Here is a 23,900-nt window from a genome sequence, read left to right as displayed (position 1 = left end):
AAGTGTTGTCCAAAGAAGTTTTATACTTTTATTAAGTATAAATTTCTTGTTTCTCTACACCATCACCCATACTTGGTACTAGCAATATATTACTCTATTTATTCTTTATGTATCAGATGGCCCTTACCTTAATTTGATTACTAGCTCAACCTCTTATGTGTATGGGCCATTTGTACATATAGTATATACTATCTGTTCATGAATTTTATTCATTTTTGAATTGGGCTGTTTTTTCAATTCTTATTGACTGATTTTCACTTAGTAAATATATAATTAGACTTTTTTTTCTCCCAATATGTAATTTATTTTCAGTTTATGTTTGTCACTTTTGTTATCAGGCTTATGCTAGCTTTGTAAAACAAATTAGAAAGGTTCTTGTGTTTTTCAGTGCTATGGAACATTTTGAAATAAATAGTTGAAAAAAAAATCTTAGCACAGCCCCTTTCACCTCTTTTTTCTTACTTGTTTTCTTGTTCAGATTTTTAATGCTTCACATCAATTCTGTTAATTTATATTTTCCTAGAAAATCATGAGCTGCATACAGATTGTAAAATCTGTCATTATAGTGGAAAACATATTTTTAGAACATTTTAAATGCTTGTGCACTAGTGCTGTTATCCCCTTCCTCATTTATGTTTTCTCTGTTCATTAACTAGATTTGCCCAAGGTTTGATTATTTTTCTTTCCCTAAAAACAACACACTATCAGATTAATTTATTAGTTCTACTATACTGCTTTCTAATTCATTAAGTTTGGCTTTTATTTTGGCTTTGTTATTTTTCCCTCTCTTCCTTTCCTTAGGGTTCCCTCCCACCCCACCCCCCGCCCATGTCTTCAGCTGAATACTCTGTTGGTTTATTTTAGTTTTTCTTATATATATATATATATATATATATATAAATTTGTTGTGTCAAATACAGATTTTACATTATGGAAACAAAGAATTTTCTTAACCACAACACTAAAGGACATCCTGGTAAACATTGTTACAAATCTATGTACTGTAATGAATAAAGAATCTTTTAACTTTGCTATAAATTGACTTTTAAAAGTAACTAGATGAGTAATCTCAATGAAACCAGAAAGGCTGGTTTCATTATTCATTAACTTTCACTTAAACTTATTCTTCCAGAAGACAATCAAAATTAATAAGCACATCCTGTTTTCAAGATTAATAAACATACTCTGTTTTCAGAACAAATGAATATGTACTGTTTTTAAGATTGATGAACATACTGTGTTTTCAAAACTTCAGGGGCCTTATAACCAAGACTAACTGATCTTGTGATTGCCTTAAAACTCTTTAGCAAAGTTATATAAATGTCAACCAGTCAGAAGTTTTATTCAAAAATACCTGATAACTTTATATATTGCATTTTAAGAATCCTGATTAATTGGACCACTCATTGACTGGGTAAAAGACATGCTGCCAGTCTTTAAAACTGTGTGTTAAGCTTGAATAGCAAGCTATTAATGATGTTCTGAGTTATTTTTTTACAGTTGTATGCTTCTGTGCTTTACTCAGAAAAAAAAAAAAAAAAAAAAATCATAGCTTTTATTTCCATCTCTTTTGCCAAGAGCTATTTAAGAGAGTGTGGGCTTGTTGTTACAGCTATGCAGCACCCAATGTCTATGTTATATTCTTTGAAATAGGACGTTATGCGGTTTGGATGTTATGCTAACACCATGTTAAAACATCATTGGAGCCTATTTCCTGCTGTCCTCATTGCCCCTGCTGCTACTGCTGCTGTTGGAGCTCCTGGTGGAGTCTGGAGGAAAGGGCATTGGCAGAGGCAGTGGCTGAGAGGGCAGTGGGAGCGGTCCCAGAGGAAGCAAGTGAACAGGGAGTAGAGCACCCAGTCCTGCCCTCTGCTCTGCCGGCCTCAAGAGCAGCAATAGTGCCAGTCTTGCAGCTGCCACTGACGTCACTCCTTTGCCCACCAGACAAAGCCAGAGAGCCTATCCCAGAGGCATGTCCGCTGCCTTACCAGCCTGTATTCTAACTGTGGTCCGTGTTGCAAGAATCTGGGTTTGGGGTTTTTAAAACCCATTAGGGGGAATAACAAATGAAAGGGGAGCTGCTTTCCCTTAAAAATAAAAATATATGGGGACATGGAGTATATGTTGTAGAATGTTGCCCCAACTAAAATTAAGCATTGAATACCTGTATTCTTTAAAACTTTACCACCTGCTTTCTCAATTATTTGTGAGATGAGACCTTTTTACTGAATATTTGTTAGTCTTTTACAATTTGTCATTGATGCATCATCTCTTCAGGCCCTTTACTACTTGCATTCTACTACTTATATTCTTATAAGTATTCTTACTCTTTTTCTCGTTAGTTTCTATAACCTCAAACACAGAAGCTACATGCTTAAAATACTGTGCATTTCTTTCTCCCTTCTATAGATCTGAACTCCTCTGTAGAACTACTTTTACTCCAACTGGTAGCCTTTTTCAAGTGCAGATGCTACAACTGCACAAGCCTAACGCTGAGGAGCCCTTCATTGTGATATGGCACAAATCCTTGTCTGAGAATAAACTCAATATAGAAGGAACACAACTGGACAGGGGAGCTGGAAAGTCCAAGACTGAATCTTGAAGAGATGTTCATTTGAATCAAAATATACAAGACAAGTTGACACTTCCTAACTCACTCTACAAGGCCAGCATTACCCTGATACCAAAGCCAGACAATGATACCACAAGACAAGAAAACTATAGATCAATATCCTTTATGAATATAGATGCAAAAATCATCAACAAAATACTAACAAACCAAATTCAACACCATGAAATACATCATATTAAAAGGAATATACACCATGACAAAGGACTTTATTTCAGGAATGCAAAGGTGGCTCAACATTAGAAAATCAACTAATCTGATACACACTACTAATACAACAAAGGAAAAGAACCACAGGCTCATCTTAATGGACAAGAAAAGGCATGAGAGAAACTGCAACAACCTTTCATAATAAAAACATTCAACAAACTAGAAAATGAAGGGAAACTTCCTCAATATGATAAAGGACATTTATAAAAAATTCACAGTTAACATCATCCTCAAAGGAGAAAAACTGACAACTCACCTTTAAGATTATGAACAAGACAAAGATGCCCACTTTCACCACTGCTATTCAACATTGTACTGGAAGTTTTAGAGCAACTAGGCAAGAAATATATATATATAAACTACCCAAATTAGGAAGGAGGAAGTAAAATTATCCCTATTTACAGATGACATGATCTTCTACACTCACTCCTCACTTATCAAGATGGTTAGGTTCCAAAGACTAGGTGGTTATGTGAAAATTGGCACTATGGAAAAATGGAGGATGACCACATCATTACATAACTGCCAAATCACATCATCACATAAGTGCCAAATTATATCATTACATAAATGCCAAATGACTAAGAATAATGACCCAGCCAAGTTGACACATAACCTTAACCATCAGAATAGCACTAATCTCATCTAGCACCTTTGCATTTGTTACTGCCAGATGTATGTCATTAGTGTTCAAAATAGTCAGATAGTAGATTTTTTACTATTGTTGTAAATGTGAAATGTTGAATTATGAGATAATTGATAATTGAGGAGTAAGTGTATATAGAAAATACCAAAGATTCCACCAGAGATTTGTTGTTGTTGTTGTTATATGCCTTCGAGTCGGCCCTGACTCATAGCGACCCCTCCTTGGGTTTCCAAGGCAGTATCACTACGGAGGTAGGATTGCCCAACCTTCCTTCCAAGGAGTGGCTAAAGCTAATAAATGGATTTGTCAAAGTTACAGAGTACAAAATCAACATGCAAAAATCAGTTGTATTTTTATACACCAGCAATTAATACTTTGAAAAAGAAATTAAGAAGACAATTCCATTTATAATAAAATAGCTAGATATAAATTTAGCTACAGAGGTAGAGGACTTTTACACTGAAAACAATAAATCACTGCTGAAAGAAATTAACTAAGACCTAAATAAATGGAAAGATATTCTGTGTTCAAGTATTAGAAGACTTAATACTGTTAAAATGTCATTACTATCCAAAGCATTCTAGAGATTCAATGCAATGCCTATTAAAATTCCATCAGTCTTCTTTGCAGAAATGGAAAAGCTAACCCTCAAATATAGGTGGAAATGCAAGAGGCCCGAAACAGTCAAAACAATCTTGAATGAGAACAAAGTAGGAGGACTACATTTCCTGATTTCAAAACATACTATAAGGCCTTAGTAATAAAAAATCTGAGTACTAGTAGAGTAATTAAGGATCTCTGGTAGTGTAGTGGGTAAGACATTTGGCTGCTAACCGGAAGGTCAACAGTTCAAATCTATCAGCTGCTCCACAGGAGGACAATCTGTTTCCGTAAAGATTTGTAGCTTTGGAAACCCAATGGTGTTGCTATGAGTCAGAATCAAGTTGATGTCAGTTTTTTTTTTTTTTTTTTTTGGTATAATAATAGACAAATGGGATAGAATTAAGAGTCCAGAAGCAAATCCATGTATTGATTTTGGACAAAACTGCTAAGTCCATCCAATGGGGGAAAGAAGTCTTTTCAATAAATGGATCTCCATGTGAAAAAATTAAGTTGGACTCATTCCTTACATAATATATAAAAAGCAACTGAAAATGAATTAAAAAATCTACATGTAAGAATTAAATCCAGAAAAGTCATAGAACAAAACATAGGAATAATTCTTTGGGACCTTGTTTTTGCAACGTATTTATTCTTAGCTATTACACCAAAATATAAAATAGATAAATTGGATTTCATCAACATCAAAAACTTCTGTGCATCAAAAGATATCATCAAGAAAATGGAGAGGCAATCTACAGAATGGGGGAAAATATTTAGGAAATATCTGGTAAGGGCTTAATATCCAGAATAGATGAACTACAACTCAACAAAAGAAGATTAATAACCCCCAAAAATTGGCGAAGGATTTGAATACATATTTCATCAAAGAAAATATACAAATAGCCAGTAAGCACATGAAAAGATGCTCAAAGTCATTAGACATTGTTGTCGTTAGCAGCCACTGAGTTGATTCTGACTCATGGTGACCCCATGTGTGCAGAGCAAAACTGCTCCAGAAGGTTTTCAAGGCTGTGCTCTTTTGGAAGCAGATATATCTTCTGAGGCATCTCTGGGTAAGTTTGAACAGCCAACCTTTCACCTTCTAGCTAGTACATGAGCACTTAACCATTTGCACTACCCAGGGATTCCTTCATAAGAATTGTTGTTGTTGTTGTTGTTATGTACTGTCGAGTCAGACCTGACTCATAGCGACCCCTCCTTGGGTTTCCGAGGCAGTATCACTATGGAAGCAGGATTGCCCAACCTTCCTTCCGAGGAGTGGCTAGTGGGTTTGAACCACCAGCCGTCTGGTTAGCAGTCAAGTGCCTTAGCCACTATGCTACCAGAGCTCCAAAACCACACTGAGATACCATTCACCCCCATTAGGATGGCTATTATCAGAAAAAGAGAAAATAACAATTGTCAGAGAGAATGTGGAGACATTGGCACCCTTATCCATTGCTGATGGGAATGTAAAATGGTGTAGCCACTGTGGAAAACAGTATTGCATTTAAACATAAAAATAATGATAATGCTGACACACTGGGAAAATTGTAACCAATATTATGGAACAATCTGTATTAAAATCGTTAAATGAGAACCTAATTTGCCATGTAAACTATCATCTAAAACACAATGTATTTTTAAAAATTAAGAAGTAGAAAAAAAAGTTAAATATAGAATTACCATATGACCCTGCTATTCCACTCCTAGGTATATATCCAAATGACTTAAAATCAGGGACTCAAACAGATACTTTTACACCAATGTTCATGGCATCATTATTCACAATAACCAAATGGTAAAAACAACCCAAATGTCCATCAACAGATAAATGGATATACATAATGTGGTATATCCATACAATGGAATATTATTGAGCCAAAAAGAGAAATAAAATTCAGATACATACAATATAGATGAACTTTGAAAACATTATGCTGAATGAAATTAGTCAGACCTGAAAGCACAAATATTTCATGATCTCACTTATATGAAATATCCAGAATAGGCAAAAGCATAGAGACTGACATTTATTAGAGGTTACTAGGTGTGGTGGAAGGGGGAAATGGTAAGATATTGCTTAAGGGGTACTAAGTTAAGGGTAATGAAAATATCTGAAAATGGATTATGGTGATAGTTGCCCAACATGGTGAATGTAACTAATGTCACTGAATTGTCCACATAAAAGTGGTTGAAATGACAAATGTTTTGTTATATATGCTTCACTACAGTAAAAATTTTATTAAAAAGAAAATAACTTGAAAAGACAATGTTCTTTTGGACATTTTGAAAAGTAATTGAGATTAGGGAATTGGAAGAAATAATGACTTAAATTAGAAGCAATAAGTAAAAAAATCAATATGAGCCAAAATAAGAAAAATGTGGAGAACAATCTCTAAAAAGAATTAAAATGTTATGAATTCCATTATTAATGAATATTTATAATTTCTGAGACACTTTCATGTTTGTAATTATATTTCATCCTCTCAGAATCTCCATGAAGTAGACAAAATAGATACTATTGTCCCATTTTACAGGTATTAAAACCCATACTCAATGAGATCTTGTGATTTGCCCTAGTGAGTAATAGAGGCTAAAATTATTATCTTTTTTAAATGGCAAATTCCGTTTCCTCTACAGCTAGCCCGTTGTTTCCTATTTATTAACTTTTCCTTATCTTTCAAATATCTAGAATCTCTATTAGAAATGTAGTAAACCTTCTCATGACAATTTCCAATGATTTTCTTTAGGAAAATAGGGCTTTCGGATTTCACTCAAGTATAATGCTTCCTTCTTTTCACCATGTAGAACATTTTCACAGGCATTTTGTTTGTTTGTCTGCATAAAAATAGACTGAGCCAGGTCATATGTTTGCTGATAGATTGGGTTGGTGTTTTCTTCTTTGTTCTCCTTTTAGCTCATGTAGATACTGTTAGATCTTACACATAGATCTTTCTTTGCCAGGTTGAACTGGAAGGAAAAGAAAATCCCTTCAACTTCCAGATTCTACTGTTTTTTTTTTTTTTTTTTCCACCACCTCTTCCTTTTACTAACTTTATAATCCTACTTTATAACTTTATAACCCAAGAAGTACACCACTGCTTGTCCATTTCCACCTTGGGCAGATTTTAAAGATTAACATTTCTCAACGGATATAAAAAGAGAGGTCATAATAAAATAATAAAACCAAGGGCATGAATTGGGAGTTCTGGTAATGTAGTGCCTAAGGCATTTGACTGCTAACCACAAGGCTGGTGGTTCAAACTCACCAACCACTCCTTCGAAGGAAGATTGGGCAATACCGCCTTGGAAACCCAAGGAGGGGTTGCTATGAGTCAGATCTGACTCGACGGCAGTGAGTTTTTGGTTGTGAGGGCATGGATTAGCACTGAGAGTCCCAGAAATGAGTCCTTGAGCAGAAAAAGAGATTGCTGCTATTCTGGTTGCTGATAGAGCATGTCTGAGTGGGCCTGCAATGAGTATAGGTAGTACTCTATTTTTATTAGCTGTTCTTCCTTTTTGCTAATCCTTGATTTTTATTATTTTTTTTAATCCCACGTAGCATCTAGCTGATCTTTGCAGTTATCCTACTTTGTAATTCCTTCATGTGGGTTAATGTCTATGGAGGGATGAGAATTAGATACAACACCTAGCTACCATCCTAACCTGAAAGTTCCTCAATGGGACCTTTAGAATTCCTTTTCAAATACCAAACTAAATGTTCAGACTGCAAAGGTCTTGTAACTAAGAGATTGCAATTTCAATAAATATCTTTTTCTACTCCCTTAACAGAATAGAAAGAAGCTCTACACTGTAGAATAACACCCATTGGTTTTAAATTTTCTATCGTCTTGTTACATGAAAGAGGAATGAACCAGAGAGCTCATCGCTTGTAACTTTCCACATGGTGCCACATAGATCTACTAAAGTGTCTCCCTGGGAGAGACAGAGTATGTGTGGCTAAGAGATGCAGAGAATTATGTTCACACATCAGTGGACTTAAAAGTACCATCAGGGTTTCAGAAGCAATGCTTTTTAGCCAAGTAGGCCATGATGTGACCTCTATTAAATTTATGGGAATTGGAAAAATGAGGTTACTCCCTGGATGACAAGGTGTTGAATGATAGTAAAAAGTAATTAATTACTTCTACTCCTGTTTGTTAAAATAGCTGTGGTTCATTTTTTTTTTTTTTTTCCTTTTCTAGGTAGCCTTAAAATAGAGGTGTGGCCACAGTGGGTTCATTCCATTGTGCTTCACCTTGATCTGACCAGCCAGTAATTTGCTTATGCTTTGAAGCATGTAGATGACACACATTAACCTTCAGCTTTTTTTTCAGGGATACCCCTAAACTCTAGCTCTCTGATATGAGAAGCAGATTAGAAATGCGAGCTGAATTAATATAAGAAATCTTCCTTCCTTTTTACCCCTGTGCCTGGTTCATAAAGGTAGTGACTTTTAAAATGAAGAAAATGCTAATAGCATACTTATTTAGGATAGTTATTTGTGTTATGAAGTAAATATTTTATCATATACAGACTCAGATCTTGGACAATGTCATGAATAGCTACCTTTATTGAATGCTGACTGTGTATTGGGCATTGCAATAAGCTGTTTGTTGTTGTTGTTGTTATGTGCCATGGAATCAGACCTGACTCACAGCGACCCTTCCTTGGGTTTCCGAGGCAGTTTCACTACAGAAGTAGATTGCCCAATCTTCCTTCTGAGGAGTGGCTGGTGGGTTTGAACCACCAACCTTTCAGTTAGTAATGAATAGTTGAGTCAAATCTGACTCATGATGACTGCATGTACTGAAGAATAGAACTGTAATCCATATGATTTTTCAAGGCTGTGAAATCTTGGAAGTAAATCACCAGATTTCCAAGTCAGCTTTGGGTGGGTTTAAACCTCCAACCTTTCAGTTAGTATTTGAGAGCTTAATTCTCTGTGACATCAGGGACTCCTTACGGACATTGATAGCATTACTAATTATTTTAAAGAATACTAACTGTAAAGCAGCGTATCAGTCAGCAATTTTCACAGTAACACTGCAAAACAAACCAACTCAAGACTTATTGGCATATAACACACATTTATTTCTTGTCCACACATCTGTAGATTGACTGAGTATGGTCCATTTGCTTTGTGCAGCTTAAGTTTGGCTCTAAATTGATAGTTAAGTCCAGGTTTGCTGCACACGTAACAGTAGCTCCCTAAGATTTGTTCTTTTCATGGCAAAGGCAGGAGTGGAGAAGGGCAAGCCAAGGATGCAAGCATATTTCAAGCCTTGTTCATGTCAGGTCTATTAACATCATTGACCAAAGGAAATCACATCACAAAGACCAAAGTCAAGAGATGAGATCATGGCCAGGGTGGATGTATAATACTACAACTGGGAATTAAAGAATTGGAACTCATAATTCAATCTCCTACAAATAGAGAAATAGATTTATTTCTCTAAGGAGTCTTTTTCCAGATTCCTTGTACATGCAACCTCGTTTGAAGGAGTGTAGTGTGGGCTATGACAAAAGATAAATAGCTGAGTCTCTACTGGTATTGTTCATTTAGTACCATATGTTCCTTAAAGACAGAAATATTTCTGAAACTATATGCTCTAGAGGATGATAAGGAGTCATAGGAGGCCTACACCAAAAATGTCTTCTGAGATCAAATAAGTTTGTGATATGCTTCATTGTAGGGATTCTAAAAACTACATAACATGCTAATGCATGTTGCAAATATCTAAGAGGAAGATATCACATACAGTATTTCACAAACTTATTAGACCACAGAATCCCCTTCCTGCAACACACTCTCTTTCTCATTCTCTTTCTTTAAAGAACATCTTGAGGGCCTAGAGTTTTATGGAATTCATTGTAAAAAAATGCTGTCCTAAGGCCACTTCCATCTTTTTCCTTCTTTGTTCAAATGGGGCTGGCAGTTGGTTAATGCCTCAATATTGAGATAAATGCTTCTAAATAGAATTTGAGGAGAGGAAGAAGCAGATTTAGTACATCTGATTACAAGGCAATAGAATTCTATTATTGATAAGAGATAGTGTACTCTATTTCAGTTTCTATGTTACCCATGTTACTTTTAAGTTAGCCAAATCCAATTGTGTCTCACTGTCTTTTAAAACCCCCTTAAAAACATTTCAGAAATATTCATGTACATATTCAAAGTATACTTGAAACTAATGTTTGCATGTGCCAAGAGATTTCTATTTCTAGGCTCAGAAAAAAAAGGATTTCTGGGGTCATTTAATCCATGCTATACAGCAGGTATGAAATCTTGGTTAGTATAACTTGTTTTTTTTTTTTTTTTTTTTTAAGCAGCAATAACAATGGATACTTTTCCTCTCAGAATGCATGTTTAAACTAACACCTTGATGATATGCTATGCATAATTTTTTTTTTTAAAAAAAACATCCATGAGCCTGGAACAGTTTTAACTCAGTAGAAAATATTTTTTTACCCCTAAAATTTTTATGCAATGCTGTAAATCTGCAAAAAATATCATTTAAAACAGCTGAGATTTTATAACCACTCAGGGATAATAAGAAGTTTGAAGAATATATTATATTATGTAGATGAGGGGAAATATTAGTCAATATTGTGACTTTTTAAGAGTTTGCTCTTAAAGTTAGAATAAAAGAAAATTATTCACTAATATTTCTGTTAATATGTCAGTATGTTTTTGCAAAATCCCTCCCTTATGTATATAAAAGAAAGATTATCTGTTGTCTGATGTTCCAACAGCACTGGACCCTGAGTCTCCAAATGGCAGAGCAGTGCATAGTCCTGACTATAAAAGGTAACAAAGTCTTCAGAACATTTGAAGAGAGTTTATGAAGAGCAGCTGAAGAGTTGCGAACAGTTAATTCCTTTCTACGATAGATGTTTGAATGGGGCTTTGGAATTTACACACCACCTCTGTATACATTATTTCATTTTCTCATCATTTTAGTTCTAAGACGCAACTAGGACAGCCTACCAGTTTGCGAATAACAAGATTTTGATTCTGAAACATCTTGTGATCTGTCCAAGGTCACACAGTTCATGTATTGCATATTAAACCAGAAAACCAAACTCTCTGCCGTTGAGTTGATTCTTACTAGCGACCTCCATTGGGTTTACAAGGCCATCGGTCTTTACAGAAGCAGACCCATATTATTGCATAATATAATATAATATTGCATATCAGCTGAAACGAGTTCTTCCGGCTTCAAATTCAGTGCTTATTCCACATCTTTGTACATTTCTTTCTGAAGTGCTTCATTCACAAGGTTTGTTTTCTCATTCCAAGTATATATAATACATATTATAAATTAATTAGAAATCCTCATTTCTCTCTGGTGCCTTTAAATGAAAAATGGTGGAAGGGCTGGGCATTTAGGAAATGAAAGTATTGTTTTCAAATTTAAACACTTTGGGAAAAAAGAGGCATGAAAGTAGTGATGAGGGGATCTGGATTCTTGAAAGGAAATTTAGAATAATATTGATGAATCTATGCACGGAAAGGAGTTCCTAGGCAGTGCAAATGTTAAGCATTCAGCTACTAACCGAAAGGATGATGGTTCAAATCCACCTGGAGGTGCCTTAGAAGAAAGGCCTCATGATTTTCTTCCCAAAGATCACAGCCATTGAGAATCTCAGGGAGAGCATTTCTAATCTGAAACAGATGGGGTTGCCATGAGTTGAAATCAATGGCAACTTTTTTTTTCCCCCAATGTAGAGAAAACTACGTTTCTATAGTGCATATAAGTCATTCCTCCTTACAAGGATAAAACTTTTATTTAAAGCACGACCTTTGAAGTATTAAAGTAAAAAAGGCATGCTGTTTCCCAGAGCAGGTGGTGAGACATAACAAAAAGGAGTACTTTTGCAAGAGAACTAATCAGGATTTCAAGGAATGTGAGAGCAGGTGATAAGTTACTTTGATGGCTCTCAGTCCAAGTTCACAAGAAGGGAACGGTTACTTTCCCTCTCAACAACTAATACCCTCATATCTGAGTCTCCTAAAGGCTCTGTGAAAATGTTTTCGACTTCTGAAAAAAACAGAGTCTCACCCAGACATATAGGAAGTGAGTTTCTGTGTTGACCTTGCCTAGAAAATAACAGTCACATGGAGACATCACTTCCTATCTCCTGTTTGCCTATTTGTGACAGATAGTAGCAGCCTCTGGGAGAAAATATATAAAGGAAAAAAGTATTTCTATCTCCATCTTCCAAGTAGTCATATCTGAGTGGAAAAAACATATGAAGACATGTGATAATATCATTATATTAAAAAATTACTAACAAATTTAAGTTTAAATTCTAGTGAAATATACTATAATTTAAACTTAAATTTGTTAGTAATTTTTAAATGTAATGATAATAGCAATCATTTGCTGGATATTTACATATCCATATTTTTGCAAAGACCATTCCTTGTTTCACCATAGGAAATGTTGTTGTTGTTAGGGGCTGTTGAGTTGGCTCCAACTCATAGTGACCCTACGTACAACAGAACAAAACACTGCCTGGTCCTGCACCAACCTCATAATCCTTACTATACTTGAGCCCATTGTTGCAGCCACTGTGTCAATCCATTTTGTTGAGGGACTTCTCCTTTTTTGACTGACCCTCCACTTTACCAAGCATGATATCCTTCTCCAGGGAATGGTCCTTCTGACAACATGACCAAAGTGGGTGAGAGGAAGGCTGGCTGTTCTAACTTCAAGGAGCATTCCAGCTGCACTTCTTCCAGGACATGTTTGTTTGTTCTTCTGGCAGGTCATGGCACTTTCCCTATTCTTCGTTATCATCACAACTCAAAAGCATCAACTCTTCTTCGGTCTTCCTTATTCATTTTCCAGCTTTCACATGCATATGAGGTGATTAAAAACACCAGGACTTGGCTTAGTCTTCAAAGAGACATCTTTGCTCTTCAGCACTTGAAAGAGGTCTTGTGTAGCAGATTTGCCCAGTGCAATATGTTGTTTGATTTCTTGGCTGCCGCTATCTTTGGTGTTGATTGTGGAAGAAAGTAACATGAAATCTTTGATGACTTTAATCTTGTCTCCATTTCCATAAGAAACAGGTACTACATTTTCTTTTTTTTTTGATGACAGAATTTAGGCTTTGATAGTTTAAGTAACTTCATCAAAGTCACAAGGTTATAGTAAATAACTAAGCTTGGATTCAAATTCACATAGTTCAGAGATTAGAAGGTGTGCTTTAACCACAGCATTGTTAAATACTATTTTAAATTCTGGCTACTACAGTACTGGGAGCTCTGGTGGTATAGTGCCTAGGGCATTTGACTGCTAACCAGAGGCTAGCAGTTCAAACCCACAAGCCACTCCTCAGAAGGAAGGTTGGGCAATTTACTTTCATAGTAATACTGCATCGGTAACCCAAGGAGGGGTGGCTATGAGTTGGATTCAACTCACACAGGCAGTGAGTTTGGTTTTTTCTGGTTGACTACAGTACTGACATTTCCCTGAGTGGCATACAGGATTAAGTACTTGACTACTGACTGAATGGTTGGCAGTTGGACTCACCCAGAGGTGCCTTGGAAAACAGGCCTGTGATCTGCTCCTATAAAGATTACAGCCTAGGAGACCTGGTGGAGCAGTTCTACTCTGTCATATGGGGTTACTATAAATCTGAATCCATTCGATGGCAACTAACTGGCCTCCAGACAGTATGTTTGCAGGAATCTGTCCCTTTTAGCAGTCATAGTAAAGTTAAAAAGGACAAATATATTGAGAAAAAGAGTAAAAAAACCCATATTTTCAGGATGAGGAAACTCCTCGAGTAAAAACACACCAGTTGGTTGAATATAGTTTAAGACCAAATCGACTAGAAACATGCATTGATTCTGATTTTAGTTCCTGCTGTGTCAGATCAACTGTGGGCATTTCTGACCATATGAATAGAATTTTAAAACTGAAAATATTCAAAATAGCACAGGGACTTGGTGACTAGAAAGGAAAAATGGTATTAAATATCCACTTTTACTCAATAACTTGCTAATTGCCAGATTTGCCCATTCTCTTAGTCTCTTTTTATTGGCAAGAAGTGGTATCAGAACAAGCCGAATGAATGAGAATTGCCTTTCCCCTAATTAGTATTGCAGGTCATCCTTCAAGTCCAGTGAGTCCTGATACCATGTCACTTTCTGAGAGCATCCGCTGAGCAGCTGCAGACTCTTACTCATTGCCCAGCCTTCATGAAAGCCTTCCATACTAGTCCATGTTGATAACAAGTACTGTACAAGGTAATGAGTTTGCAAACAAGTAGAAAGAAATCATACCATTATTTTCCATTTCACTGTCTTCACACTAATTACAGAAGAATGGAAAAGGCTGCAGTACAAACCTATTTTGTAATCTTGCCTGCATGTGTTACATACAAAATGTCTTTATTATTAATATCACCACCCATCAAGTCAGTCTGAAGATGCTTTAATTTGTTAAAGAATTTCTCTAGGTGCTCAAACCTATAAAGTTACTCTCTGAAATATGATGCTGTCAAAAGACTGACAGTGAGTTGATATAGATGGGGAAGAAGTTCAGGTGTATTTTTTTTTTAAATTTCTTGTGAGTTTGACAAATCACAAATATCTTATATGCAGTCTTCGTTATGACATGAAATCACTTCTAGGTTCAAGGAACACATTGTTGACAATATTATAATGAACATAAATAAGAGTTGTCATATCCAAGAGGAGATACTCAGTTAAAATAAGCAAAAAAAGAAAAATTAATAAGATAAACAATTCCCAGTGCCCTTGCAAAAAAGCAAACCTCCATGATCATCGCTTTTTTCCCTCTTGCAGAGGGTTATAAAAATTTCATTTCTCACATTTCTGTTATCTGCAGTAGGGAAGTAAGGAGATGTGGTGGTGTAGTGCCTAAGGCATTTGACTGCAAACCAGAAGGTCGGCTGTTCAAATCCACCAGCCACTCTGTGGAAGGAAGCCTGGGAAATCTACTTCTGTAAAGATATACTTCCTTGGAAACCCAAAGGGGGTCAGTATGAGTCAAAATCAACTCGGTAGCAGTGAGTTTGGTTTTTTTTTGGTTTGCAGTAGGGAAGCAGAAGCAATGTTATTCTTGTATCTTTTAAAGATTAATTTACTTAGTCTCCTCTTTGCAAGATTGTAAAGTCTCCTATCTTTTATTTACTTTCAAATAAGAATCTTTCATTTCTTAGTATTCAGAGGGAACTGAAATAATTGGTACACAGTGATTGATCAGTACATATGAAAATTATAACTCCCAATCAACAATATAGAAATGTAAACTAAAATCACTCTCATTTTCTTCATTAACATACTTCTAATTAATAGAGGAAAGATACAACATTTTGCCACCTTATGTACTCCTGGCAAAATTTATCAATTTCTTGAATAAAATTAAAAGATACTGAAATGATATTTTACTGGCTCTTTATTCAAAAAATAAAATGAGATTATCCGTGAGGACATGTGTAATGGAAAAATATCTTCTTGGGAAAAGAGCTGTAAGTAGAGTTGCTAGAGTTAACAAATAAGAACACAGGACACCCAGTTAAATCCAAATTTGAGATAAACAACAAATAATTTTCAGTATAAAAATACTTCATGCAATGTTGTTGTTGGTGTTATGTGCCGTCGAGTCAGACCCGACTCATAGCGACCCCTCCTTGGGTTTCCGAGGCAGTATCACTACGGAAGTAGATTGCCCCATCTTCCTTCCGGGAAGTGGCTGGTGGGTTTGAACCGCCAGCCTTCTGGTTAGCAGTCAAGTGCCTTAGCCACTATGCTACCAGAGCTCCCACTTCATGCAATACTTACACTGTAATACTATACTATATTATACCGCTATACTAAATATCCTATCCTGAAATATCAACAATGTTTATCTCTGTGTCAAAGAATGGTTTGTAATTTTATTTTATTTTTCCTCTTGATTACTCACTCAGTATATGGAGTTGTATAAGATGTGATTTTCCCAAATAGAAGTCTGAGAAGGGACGGAACACAAGCCTTGCATTTCAGAGCATCCCTGAGGTTAGAGATCTGTAGGCCCAGTCCAAGACTTCTACCAGCAACCACTAAAATACCTTCAGAAGGGAAGAGTCAAAAAGAGTGGAGAAATTTCTCAGAGGATCAAGTGGTTAGGGACTGGGCAAAGAGTGAAAAGTTAGAAAGCACATTTTGGAGTTGCATGGAAGTCTCCTTAGAGAAGGGAAAAAAACCATGGGTGGGCTTTTAAGCTGAAACTCCCAGCAAAGAAAACCAAAAAAAAACCAAAAAACCAAACTCACTGCCGTCACTGACTCATAGCGACCCCTTCTTTGGTTTCTGAGGCGGTATCTCCACAGAAGTAGATTGCCTGGTCTTCCTTCTGAGGAGTGGCTGGTGGGCTTGAACCGTCAGCCTTCTGGTTAGTAGTCAAATGTCTTAGGTACTAAGTCACCATAACTCCCAGCTAGGTGAAGCTATCTCAGTTATCTCATTTGGCTCATTCTTTCTAAGACTTGGAACTGTAGGTATGCAATGTAGATCGGGAAGAAAAGAAGGAAGAGGGGGGATGGAGAGTGAAGCCCAGTGGAAATGAATGGAGAAGCCACATGTGGAGAATTTTGCTGTTTTATGGAAATAGTGTCTTAAAGAACACTTTTGTTGTCAAAATTATATTTGATGAATAATGGAAGAATCAGTTTCAGGCAATTTCTGCTCTTGCTAAGGCTCTGAATTTAAGGCAATCACTAGATAAATTGAGTGGATTCCCTGATTTATGCACTTATAAAAAGGCACACATCTTAGTCATGCCTTCTACTTAATGTGGACAGTTCTGCATAGATGTGTTGATGTCCAAAAAATGATCATGGGTCCTGAAATGTTGGGGAGAAAAGAATTATTTCTTATAAAGCTTGGAACGAAATACTTTCTCTGAAAATGTACTGTGAGAACAGGCAGCCTCTCAGTCCTCATGTGCTCTATTGTAAAATTCGAAAGGGAGCCAAAAAGTACCACCCAAACTGCTGTTTCATAAAGATGTCTTGCCTTTACGATGGTTGGTATTGAATACTGATTCTTTGAACCCTAATATCAAAATATAGAAATCATATCTGAAGATTTCTAGTTTAGAAATAAAAGAAAGAGTGAAAAAGAGCTAGAACATGAGAGAGAGAGAGAGAGCATCTGCAAACACAGTAGCTAACAGATGCCTGGCAGTGACCAGGCAAACAACTTTAAAATAGACTTGTATTCTTACTCAAATTAAAAATGCCATATGACTTGTTTATATTGGATTAACTGCTTGTTCCTCATAACCAGCCAGGCCAGAACTTCCACAACCATTCTCTTCCTATGCCAGCTTCCTGATTATGTATCAAGACAGGAGGGGTTGGGGAAGGCTATTTGCCTCCAGCTGATGCAGCTTAATAATGGAGTCACAGGAACCACTGAGGAGAGTAATGACTTGGTTCTTGGCCTAAACACCCAGCTCCAGGCAAGTCTTGACCAAATACAACATCACAAGAAGAAAAATGGAGATTTACAATGAATCAGAAAAAAATCAAATTTGAGAAAAAGAGGTGTATTTTAGCAGACAGGTAGTAATTTTCAGGAACTTGCACCTTTAAGTGGGGATATAAACCAGCAACAACAATGGCTACAAACCACAATAAAACAAAGGCCTTTCAAAAAGTGGTGGAGCAAATAAAAACATAGATCTTCTCACTTAAAGCTGTTCATCAAACCACCAGAAAAGAAAAAAGAAATTAGTATCAGCCAAAATGAATTGGCTAGAAATTTAAGACTGATATTAAGTAAGGACCAGAGCAGACTTCTCTGGCTCCACCATCTTGAAGATTGACCTTGCACCAGTGGGTGACTTAACCTAGTCTTTGGTTAAGTTTAAAAGGAACACTGTTAATATTTACCATCTAAGAATGATGCCAGTATTTAGTTTCAGATAGATATTGTTTATGATACTAAGTATGTTTTTATTCCACAATGTTAAAAGTTGATTTAAACACGATTGATTCTTGAATTTCACCAAGTTCATTCTTGGCATTACTAAGATGATGCTATGAATCTCCTACCTTTAGTCAATAAATGCAGTGGATTACATTAATAGAAAATTCTATGGATAAATCTACAATGCTGAAACAAATTACTCTGAGAAATCTTCTTTGACACAAGTTTGTGTCTTCCTGTTAGATGTCATCATATTGCTTGTACCAGATCTTTCTCCAACATTTGCCAAAAAAACAAACCAAACTCACTGTCATTGAGTCGGATCCGAATGATAGTGACCCCTCCTTGGGTTTCGGAGGCATATCACTATGGAAGTAGATTGCCCAACCTGCCTTCCAAAGAGTGGCTGGTGGGTTTGAACTGCCAGCCTTCTGGTTAACAGTCAAATGCCTTAGGCACTATGTGACCAAAGCTCCCCCAAAATTTGCATGAGACAAGAATAAAATGAAGGCCTACATCTCATAAGCACAAATATTTTAAAACTGTAATCAAGCTAACAAAACATTTTAAAACCAGTAAAATATGTTTCATCCTCCTCCCTTGACAAACATATCCCCAAAGCCACATGGAAAAGTAGATTCAAACTTAGAATCCCAGAATCCTCAGAGTTTTGTACAGGACTATGACCATGGGAGAAATGGCCCCAGGCCCTTGTCCTTGGTCAGTGGCCACTCCTCCTTCTCTTCCCACTCTGCTACCTTGCTGATTGCCAGAGGCTTCTCCTGCCTGTGTGTGGACAACACAGACCACACATTCAAACACATTCATAGTTTTCCCAAACAGTCACCCACTGGTGCACACAAATGCAGCAAGGTCCATCTTGAGGAGGGTGGAGCCAGAGAAGTCTGCTCTGGTCCTGGAAGTGCATTTAAGTTGTTTGAGAGAACTATGGCCTTCTAGATCCTTATCCTGAGGTGGATTTACAAGGAGGCTGTGGGCTCCAGTGGGCATGTCCAGGATGCCCCACAGATGTCCTGCAATCTCTTTTCCTGGGGAGAAGGCATGCAGCTGGGGAAGGGCCAGAGTGGATTTTCTGAATCTGGGACAAAGGGCAGAGACTTTTTGTGCCTGAGACTAAGGGTGGTAGCATCTCTGATGGTGCTATCATAACCCCCATCACAGTTTATTTTCATTTTTTTAATCCCTTGCTGGAGTCCTGGGGTGGTACAAACAGTTAACATGTTCATCTGCTAACCAAAAACTGGAGGTTGGAGTCCATCCAGAGCTACTCTGGAAGACAGTCTGGAAATCTACTTTTGAAAAATTAACCACTGAACACAGTTTTAATCTAAGAAACCACGAGTTGGGGTTTACTCAACAGCAACTGGTTTAGTTTAGTTTTATCCCTTGCAAGACTTTAAATGCTGTAAGCGGTCTGCCTTGCTCACTATTATATTACCAGTTCCTAGCACAGGCTTGACATTCATTTAGCATTTATAAATATTTACAGAATGAAAGAGATACAAGTCATTTTAAAAAAGGAATCCTATCTTTTAAAGTACATATGGAACATTAATTAAAAAAATAATAATGTCTTAGGACTTAATGCATAATTTCAACTAAAAGTCAGATATTATAGGCTTCAGGCTTTCACTAAATTGGTGTAAAACTGGAACCATATAGCCTACCTATAAACAAAACTCTTCTACACAGAAATTTAAAAAAATCTTTTTAAATGATAATAGAGAAAAACAAAGATTTTAAAACATAGCAAGATATTTAGAAGAAAATAAGTATAAGTATGAAATATTCCTAATGACATTTTCTGTAAGAGACCACAAACTGGAACTATCTTACATAACCAATAATTAGAAAATGGTTATACTATGTCAAATTGATGCAGTACTCTGAAGCCAATGAAAGTATAAGATTAAAGACCAAAAATAACATGAAAAGTATGTATAATATAGCATTAAGGAGAAAAAGCAATGCAGAATACATACCATATAACTAAAATTAAGATTATTTTTATATAAGAAGGGGAAAAACAGAAAAATTATAAAAGCTGCTGTAGGGTGGTGGAATTATGGTTGAACTTTTTCTTTAAAAAATAGTTTAATAATATTATAACAAAGCCTCTGTCCAAAAATAAAAATTAATTTAAAAATACTAAATAAAACTACCTAGCTGTGAGTTGTGCCTATGGCACTTGACTGCTCACCAGAAGGCTGGCGGTTCAAACCCACCAGCCACTCCTCGGAAGGAAGGTTGGGCAATCCTACTTCCGTAGTGATACTGCCTCGGAAACCCAAGGAGGGGTCCCTATGAGTCGGGGCCGACTCGACGGCAAACAACAACAACAACAACAGCTGTGAGTAGATTCAGAGTGCCAAAGTATAATTGTTATAAATTAATGAGACTGCTCTTAATTAGTTTTTGTTTACTCATGCTCTCCACTTTGAAGTAGCTTTATTTATTTAGAAAAGTAAATTAACTGAATTACATATACAGTAAAAAAACAACAACAAAAAAAAAAACAGTTGCCATTAGGTCAACTCATAGCAACCTTATAGGACAGAGTGTAATTGCCCCATAGGATTCCCAAGGAAGCAGATTAGTGGATGGGCTGCTGGGTTTGAGCTGCCAACCTTTGGGTTAACAGCCAAGCGCTGTAACCACTGGCACATAAGGGGATCACTCTCTCTCTCTCTCTCTCTCTCTCTATGTATATATAGTGTCTGCTTGTCAAAATGACAGCTAAGAAAACTCCATGGAGTGGTTCTACTCTGTAACACATGGGGTCACTATGAGTTGAAAATGAACTTGATGGCCATGAGGTTTGATTATATGTGATTATATAAAATTCATACACAAAATGTCTTTTTAATATTTTTGAAGTTTATGTAGATATATTTAGACATAGTGCAGGAAGATCAGAGGTAGGGAACTGCACAAGTACTATCTTTAAACCTTTCCTTCTGAGAAATTAGTAGACTTTTTCTAGTCTGGAGAAGACTCAGAATATATATCATACATATCTTAGATACAAAGGGCTGTCCTGCAAAAGAGAACATAAACTTAGTCTGTATTCATTCATTCATTTATATATGCATGTATTCATTTATCCAGCAGCCAACTGTGTTAATGACCCTGTGCTAGTGCTAGAGAAAACATTGACCACTGTATTAGAGAGGCAGAATGTCTGCCCTGGAAGCTATTGGGAAGTCTTGGGGTGTGGGAAGTGTAATCAAAGGATGGAACATTTAGGAAGGCAGATTTCAGTGATTCAGTTTAAATATTTCTAGTGGTCAGGACTGATAAAAAATGCATGAGCCACCTGGGATGAAGTGAATTCCCTTTCAGGAGCACTCCCTACTGACAGTGGTTGTATTTTAAAAAGTAGATGACTAGGTCATTACCAAGGCTTTTAGAATGCAGTCTGATTTGCTGTGGACTTGACCATAAAAAAAAAAAAAAAAAAAAAAAAAACTTCCCACTAGGTTTTGTCTTTGCTACCTTGGTAGCACTAAGCCAATTGGGAACATTTTATCCTCTAATGTTTTCTATAAACTTTATCTCATCTATATTTAATAAAATATAATTTATTTATTTATTTTTGGGTGTGTGTTAAGGGAAAAGAAATAAAAATAAAAAGTAGATGACTAGATGACTTTTCAATTTTGAGATTCTCTATTTCTTATGGCCTACATAAAAAATTCATTGGTAAATATACTGTGGACTGCTAGATGAATGAACAAATCAGTCTTAGATGAAATATAACCAGAATGCTCTTTAGTAGCAAGGATAGTGAGACTTTGACTCACTTCCTTTGGACATGTCATCAGGAAAGACCAACAGCTAGGAAAAGACATCATGTTTGGTAAAGTAGAAGGTCATCAAAGGGAGGGAAATCCTCAAGGAGATGTCCTGAAGCAGTAACTGTAACAATGGGCTCAAACATGCCAGCAATTTCACAATTTCACAATCCTAGTGTAGAACCAGGCAATATTTTATTTTGTTACACATAAGGTTTCCATTTCAGTAGTTGGAGCTGACTTGATGTAAACTAAGAACTACAAATAAGAACAGGATTACTAGTCAGATAGAGAGTAGTGAAACCTCCAAGACTATGGCCTCAAGTCAGCCTTTGGGCCTAGAACTGGACTGACTCCGGTGGCTTAACTCTCAGTCAAACAAGAGAGGGCTACCAGTGGAACAACTACCTGAGAGAGATGCACTCCTTAGTGCAATCAACCATGAGAGATTAGAAGGGCAGCATTTGCACAGGGAGAAATCTAAGGAGGAAAGAATGTATAGGCAAGAAGAACATAGGGAAAGGGAAACCATAGAGAGGAAGTGGGAAATGAGCTATAACCTTGTAGGGTTAGTAATTAGTGTCACAAAACAAAATGTGTATGAACTGTTAAGTAGAAAAGAATCTGCTTTGTAAAATTTACCCAAATCACAATAAAAAGCTTAAAAAAAAAAAAAAAGGAAAAGAAAAAGAAGTTCTCCGGAAGTGATTAAGTGGTAAATACAACACGCAAACTAAATCAGTGGATATTTCGCTTGGACATAAGGGAAGAACTTACCTTCAGAATAATAATTCACTTTAGGCTATGAATAGATGTTAGAGGAAACACTGAAAGAAGATGTGAAAACATCTTGTGTGGTGCAGTCTCTCCTCCTCCAGTGGCAGGAGGCCACATTAGATGGACCTAGCAGTTTATCTCAGCTTCACTATTGAAATGTTATTATCTTTAGATGGCTGAGGAAATTACTACCTAACAGGAAGCTTCAAGAAAGAACCAGGAGGCAGATGAGGAGATGAGGACCAGAGACTTAACAGCTGAGATGGAGAGCATGATTGCCTGTATCAATGACAGCAGTCAATGAAGACAAGGATAAGAGCCCGTCTGCAGGAGACGAATCAGAAATGCTCTTAAGAGTGGTGTCTCTGAGAGTTAAGGGGCCTGAAGAGATGGTGGTGGCAGTTTACATTGTGACTTGCAGGGCAAGGATGAGGAGCTGTTACAATTAGGGGTACATTGTGGTAACCCTCATCAAAATGGGCACAAGGAAGACACTAATAGGAAAATGAGGAGCAAGAGGGAAGATATTCGGACATCAAGCCATAGAAAATGGGAAAGTGCCAATGAAATGCAGAAGCCTTGCTTCCTGCTGGCCTTGGCACATACAACATTGGCAAGGCAGGGCTAAGGCGTGGCTGTGATTCTGAGAAGTGAGCTGAGATTTCTGTCCTGAGAAGGCCATAAATTATATTTTATAATCACACTCTTTGTTTTTCAACTGGAGCAAAAAGAAAAACAAAAACAAGCAAACACAAAAAACCTGTTCCTTTCAAGTTCGATGCATGGCAGCCCCATGGGTTATAGAGCAGAATTGCTCCATTGGGCTTTCTTGGCATAATCTTTACAGAAGCACATTACCAGGCCTTTCTCCTCTGGCACTGCTGGGTGAGTTCAAACTGCCCAACTTTAGTTGAGCACTAACTGCAAGTGATATGCAGGGACATTTCCCCTGGATGTATTGTTGTTGTTGGTTACTGTTGAGTCAGTTCTGACTCATGGCAAACCCATGTGTGCAGAGTAGAACTGCTTCATAGGATTTTAAATACTGTGATCTTTCAGAAGCAGACAGCCAGGCCTCTCTTCTAAGGTGTCTCTGGATAGGTTTCAGTAGCCAAACTTTTGCTAGTAGTCAAGTGCTTAACCATTTGTTCCACCCAGAGACTACTGGGATTGATGTTAACAGGTGTTGAAGGACTCTCTCAAAGAATATCACAAACAAAAATAAAACTAAGTAAATGAAATTCAGGCCACACACCCCCC

General features: G+C 36.7%; 1 protein-coding gene and 1 non-coding gene across 2 annotated transcripts in view; one reads left to right on the top strand and one right to left on the bottom strand.

Moving 5' to 3' along the window:
* The window catches only part of SPATA16 (spermatogenesis associated 16), a 452,504-nt gene that overhangs the window by 311,877 nt on the left and 116,727 nt on the right, over positions 1-23,900 (bottom strand). The gene's annotated exons all lie outside the window — the stretch shown is intronic.
* Positions 21,458-21,595, top strand: LOC122150694. Its single transcript, XR_006163802.1, has one exon. It is a non-coding gene; the product is annotated as a small nucleolar RNA SNORA32 (small nucleolar RNA).

This window comes from Orycteropus afer, unplaced genomic scaffold (genome assembly GCF_000298275.1).
Source record: "Orycteropus afer afer isolate SDZICR_OR568_19922 unplaced genomic scaffold, OryAfe1.0 scaffold00202, whole genome shotgun sequence".
Taxonomy (NCBI): Eukaryota; Metazoa; Chordata; class Mammalia; order Tubulidentata; family Orycteropodidae; genus Orycteropus; species Orycteropus afer.
This window is presented reverse-complemented; position numbering and strand designations above follow the sequence as displayed.